Below are 6,365 nucleotides of genomic sequence, written 5' to 3' on the forward strand. Positions count from 1 at the left end.
TCTCTAAAAGGATGCTTTTCTCTAGAGTTAGTTATAATAAAGTCACCTTCCTGTTATATATTCTACCAAAATGAGTTTGAACTTAATAGGAAATATTTTGCCTATGAATCTAAACATTGATAAATGCCATAGCTTTTTGCTCGTTTCTCCAGTGGAAGAAATGGTTGATTTGCTTAAGAAATTAAGGGTGACAATATAATGAACTGAATGTCCTACGTTGCCCCACCCAGCCACGCCTCAGTTTTAGGGGGTATGATAAACCCCTTCCTGCTAAGGTCACCAAGTCTTTCTTCTTTCATTACATTGGAATAGTGAAATGAATAGCAAGCAGGATTCTCTACTTACAGACAAAAGAGCATCGTGACCTACATAACTTACCCAAGGCGGTATTTTCCTCTAGCGTACAGTAATTGTTTCCATCTCAAACTCTGATATCACCACTTCATCACCTTATGCTGGAGGGATGGAAATCTTTAATGCCTGAGCAATTTCAGGGTCAGAATTGTACTGAAAACAAAAATCGGGTATACCATAAATAGAAAGAGAACATAATGGATATTTACTGCAAGGGAAAACCCAAACAGCCAATCACCAAAAGCAGAATACCAATGCAAGTGGTACTGCACCTTTTTTATATAAGAGGAAGAGATGAGTGTTATGGAGTGTCAAGAAGCAGGAAAAAACCCCAACATATCCATGCGCTCTCTACCTTGCACGATCTGTTAACCAAGACCAAAGATCAAGTACATTACTATGTGGCAAAGTAAAGCTGTGGAGACTGAGGATTGCAGGGTATAAGTAAATGTAGAGCTACCTGTGTAATAAATACATCATGGTGAAGAGTGCAACCAAGAAACTAAACGCTGACCATGATTTTTGAGCAAATTGTTCACAAAAATGCCTCCTCTTTGCACTTTTAAAAAAGTTTGCCTTGATATAAGGGGACATACTGTTATGCAGGACAACCTAGGAATGGTGGAATAAAGAGCGTGAAGATCCAATAGAAAGGTTAAACAGCTCTTTATAGTCTATGTATACTTTTCACTTGTAAATTGAACACTGTAGAAAGTCTACTTTCAGTCAAACATTCAACTGAAAACCCACAAAATGTATTCTTTTCTTTGGTTCTGTGTTGAAGAAAATATTTTGTTATTTCAGACCTCACATGCATGCAATCCTCACAAAACGGGTTTAAGGTTCCTTAATTTACATTTTAAAAATTGAGTCAAGGTCATTAAACGAATATAGGTAATGACATTTTTCTTCTCTTTAAAGAAAAATCTTACCTGTACCACTTCTTCCAAGGCAGACCTCCCTGACAACTTAAGTCTGAGATTAAATAGCAGTTTATTCTTGATGATCAAGAAATGCCTTAATTTTTGTTTCCTACTTTCTGTGGCAGGAAACTTACAGAGTGCAATCTTCCTGTTTAGAACATAATGCAAACAATAGCCTTTGAGACTTAACGTAAACAAATTTAGATACTTCATAACCATCATCACTCCCACATTAGTTTCAGCACTTGGTGGAACAAGTTATTTTATGTCTGTGATAAATAATGTGAGTACACCTAGGTGGGAACAGAAGAGCCACAGAGAGAAAATTCTGTTTCCAAGTTCAAAGGTAGAACATGTGACAGTTCCCCACCGCTGTCTCCGCGTATAGGTGGCTGGCTTTGTGCTAATAAATGGCAGGCGTTATGCATAATTTCCATCCATTTTAGATGTCAGAAATCATACAGAAAATTCTAATAAAGCATTTTCACAAATCATTACCTAAAAAAATTTAGGGCATCAGATTCACAGAAAAACCAACAATAATATCCTTCCACAGTTACCACAGATTTCATTTACAGCAAACAAAGACTACTCCACATTCAATAACATTGAGTAAACTTTCAAGTGATTGACTTAAAGAACATTACTTGTGCTTTCCAAAATTATATATTTGCCCTAAAAGGTAAGCTGCTCTGTAAAAGCCTGGTGCTATGCCTACGGTAATACTTTTATTTGCCTTGTCATTCTTGGCTGTGTTTTCCATATTTTCACCGGTCACCACAGCAAGTTCTATTACCAACTGTTCTGTGCAGACTCAGCAATCATTTAAGTCAGACTATGTGCATCACTAAATTCACTAGACAAGAATAACTGACTATACCTTTGTCTTGCAAAGAAATAGAAAATAGAACCTGGAAATAGCTAAATATAACCTACAAAAAGTCTGCTTATTTCTAGTTTTCAGCTGTGTGGCACTAATATGCATCCTGGCATGAATTCCCAGCATGATTCAAAAATTCAAAAGGTCTCCACTCAGGCAAAAAATCCCTTCTTTAGAGAACATTTGTTAAAAATAATTCTTAGGGTTTTTCTGTTTGTGTTTTGTTTTGTTGTGTTTTTTTTAAAAAAAAAAAATTCTTTGGGTACTGTTATTCATTACATGATTCTTAAAATAAATTATACAATACAAAATGTTTTACCCCCCAAAGGAAAATGACAGCAACTGAGACTTTCATTAGCATTAGTTCCCAAACAACTAATAAAGGAACAATTCTTCAAATCAGCTCATATCCAGTGAAATGGAAGCAGTCATTATCTTCCACAGCAAGTCTAACTTTTAGCACAGCACGGATATTTTAGATATAAAAATCTGTAGGATAATGAAAGAGCACAATAGCACAAATGAAAAGCGAGGCTTCCTGAACACCAGTAATTCAGGCTAGGCTATTCATGCCTTTTAGTATCTAGAGACAAAAAGTCTCTGGTGAGAAGACAGAACTCCTGAAGAATGAGAAGAATAGTTTAGGTTGGGATGGCTCTCACAAGACCCTCTGGTCCACCTCTCCACTCAAAATAAGGACATTATACCACACAGGCCCTTGTCCAAAGTCAACTTCTGAATGCCTCCAAGACCATAGGTTCCACCATCTCTTAGAGCAACCTGTGGCAGCATGAGCTTCCCCCTCTCCCCACAGCACTTGCCTGACTTTTCCTTTAAGAAACTTGTTTGCCTTTTTGCTATTCACCTCCAGGAAAAGTTTGGCCCCTTCTGACTGCTGATTCTTGTTCAAACTGGAGTTACAAGCCAGGAAAAGTACCAATGCTGTTTATTTACAGATTTAAGAGGAATGTTGTCAAGGACGTGATTACACTTTTCATTTTCCCATGTTACCACAGTTACAGTCATTTATACAGTACTATAGTTTACTGCATCCATACTTCTATTTATAAACCTCAGCCTCTGGAGAAATTGCAGCCGATGTTCCCTCTAAGCCTCTGCTTTTCCTCAAGTCTTTCCCCTCTCTGGCTTTTCACTCATCTCATACCTTAAGCTTTCTCTGGAAAGCAGTCCATGAAGAAAGGTTAAATCCCATGAGGGAAAAACTAAAAATGTTACAGAAGTGACAGGACTCAATTGCAGCTCTCTAGGCTGAATTTGAAAATAGACATCATGTGACTCATAAATAGAGAAATATTGGCCTACTAGAAAAATATGACTTTACTGAAGACTTGCATCTGACCCATCAGAGTCCTGAGCCTAGTAATCCCTGCTACTTTTGGCAGACAGAAGGCTGGTGAGAGTCATCTCTGGAAGTTCTGTCCTGGACTCAAAACTTTTCTGATGTTGACATTGCTTTACCCACCTTTGAGAGGAAAGAATAATGACGAAACAAGAAATGCTCTCCTCTTTTGAGGCTTTTACAGACTTCCCAACTCTCTCTCATTGAATGAAAGCAAACTATTGTAAAGTTCTAACCTCCCAAGAATTCAGTAAATCCTAAGAATTCAGTAAAAGAGTCAAAGTTAGTAAACATGCCATCGTAGTATTCCTACACCAAATACATTTATTTGGAAAAAACAGTCCAAAATCAGACATAAGTAGTGAATTAGGCTGGTTAATGGAAGGAACATAAATAAATTCACAGGTGAAGTTACTCCACAGGGAAGATAAGACATGATTGCATTTTCCCTCCAGTCCAATTCATCTTGGACCACTGAACCAGTTAATTTTAAATTTCTTCTATTCAAAACAGGGTGACTACCCAGCAGAATTGCAAAATGATATCTGTACATATGGAAGGTCAAATTCAGGAATTTGGGGGGGATGTTTTTGTTTTTTTAAACACAGGGACTAAGTGAATTGTATTCAGTAATGGTTGTGGAAACTGGGATCTGCCTCTTCTTCCCTCATAGCTGACTATTTCATTGCACAAATCTACTTCACAAATTTAGCATGGCATTGGATTTGGGTTTTTTTTGGTTTTTTCTGTGGTTGTTTTTGGGGGGAAAGGAAGAGGGGAGAGTTGGATGATTTTATTTGTTTTTAAACATATCAGATATATTGCAGTGATTTTACTCAATAAAACATTGGCTTCAACACCTTTTCTGGTATCAGTGTACTAATCCAGCAACCTGCCAACTGCTGAGACATAGGTCATAGTGAAATTCCTAGGAAATAGGTGTTTGCTGGTATTTTGAACTGGCATCAGGATTGGATGCTATTGATAACCAGAAAGAACAGAGATTTTTAAGCCCTTCTGTCTGTGTGCCTGTATTAGAAACATTAACTACAGTAATGTCTAAGTAGTATCTACGAAAAATAAGGTTTATTGTAGTACCAGCTGAACATTGAAATTACACCTATGTTAGCAAGTAGTGTGGGCCAGCTAGAGATCTGTGGAGAAAGCATTGGTACTGAGGACCTGATGTCTGTACAATTCACATTTCATGGCTTCTATTTTCTGGCTGGCTGGCTTTTTTAATTTGGAGTATCTCTAGAGAGGGTGAATTACACACCAAATTATTTCAGATTAAAAAGCTCAGCCTGCTCCTAAGTAGCACTAATCAAGAAATGAGCTGGTGTGCATTACTGTTCAATTTCCAGCAGCAAAGGAAGATGTTTTAAAGTGCTTCATTTGCCAAGGATCTGTCCCTGTTGTGTCTAGGACTGAAGTGGTGTCCCAGACACAAAAGAGAGCAGTTCAGCAGATGAGTTACTGTAATCCTTTTATAGCATATTGCTCTAACACTTTGATGTAGTAATGAATTTAATGTAACACAGTAATGTAGTAACATAGATTTCTACAAAACAGCTTGACGTAAAAATAGCTGGGGCCAAACAAAACGAGCTATTCTTGCCACTAAAATTGTCAGGCCAGTTTTCCCAAGCTTTACAGTTAAGGCTTTAAAGGCCTGTGGACAAAGAGAGGGACATTTTTCAAAGAGTTAAAGATATAAAAGTATTTCCACAGCATTCATTTTTCTATCAAGTGTACCCAGTTTTATTTTGCTTTCTAAACAGCTGAACTTGCAAACACACCTCAGGTTCTAATTTCCCCAAATTACTGCAAATTTACATTGCTTTCTCAATAGCAAGCGTCCAGCACGCTGAATCAGGATCTGACAGTATCTGAGCAACGCTATTGACTACAAAGAGCTATATGAGGAAACTTAATAATCAATGATTACATTCAAGATCTCTTCTAAAAAAAAGGAGTTACATTAACTCTATTTTCAAATTAAGATGGTGCTATTCTAGCAATCTATTGCAACGCTTCTTCAGTGTAAGGGATGCTGTGTGCAAAACTATTTTGGGCAAGGAAATCAATCCTCCATATATTTCAAACTCAGTAATCATACCTAGCTCTCAAATAATTTTATAATGAAGAACTAAAGTCAATTCCAAGCAAAGATCTGCAACTATGACCTGTACTCACTAAACGCAGAACACATGGAAAATTTGTTTCGACATAAAAAACCAGGCAAGCGCATACAAAAGCAGTGCTGCAGTTAACTACCAAGCATTAACAAAATAGCTTAGACCACCATAAATTTCTGTCAAACTACATTCTGTAACCTGACTTTATATTGGGTTTTGTTACACACAAAATGTTGTTATGGGAAAAGATAATAAACCTTAGTATAAGTGAAATCTTAACAGCCTGCAATAATTATTAGTCCAGATCCAATTATTGCAGAAAAGAAGTGAACATTACTATACATAAAAAAGGTCTCCACAGTAATAGTTAAAATTGCTGTACATATACTTCTTATTACCTCACTCCTTTTCCTGGTGTTACGCTTACCCTTCAACTGCCCCTCTGGATCTTAAAGGCTGATGTGTCCGTTTGTGCCAGGGACATGCAACAAGTCGTCAGCATCCCAAGTCCATGTATGATGTCGACAGTTTATTCCTCCTTAATCTATCATCGACTTGGGATCACTTTTATGTTTGGTAACACACTTGTAACATCTTGCTTTCTTCATCTGTCTGCAGGTTCACCATTACAGCTGATTTTACTGTATATGGTGCATTTTACATGTGTTATATACTTTTTCTCCGTTATATTCAAAATGGGTTTTGTCTAG

Source organism: Haliaeetus albicilla, chromosome 1, assembly GCF_947461875.1.
Source record: "Haliaeetus albicilla chromosome 1, bHalAlb1.1, whole genome shotgun sequence".
Taxonomy (NCBI): domain Eukaryota; kingdom Metazoa; phylum Chordata; class Aves; order Accipitriformes; family Accipitridae; genus Haliaeetus; species Haliaeetus albicilla.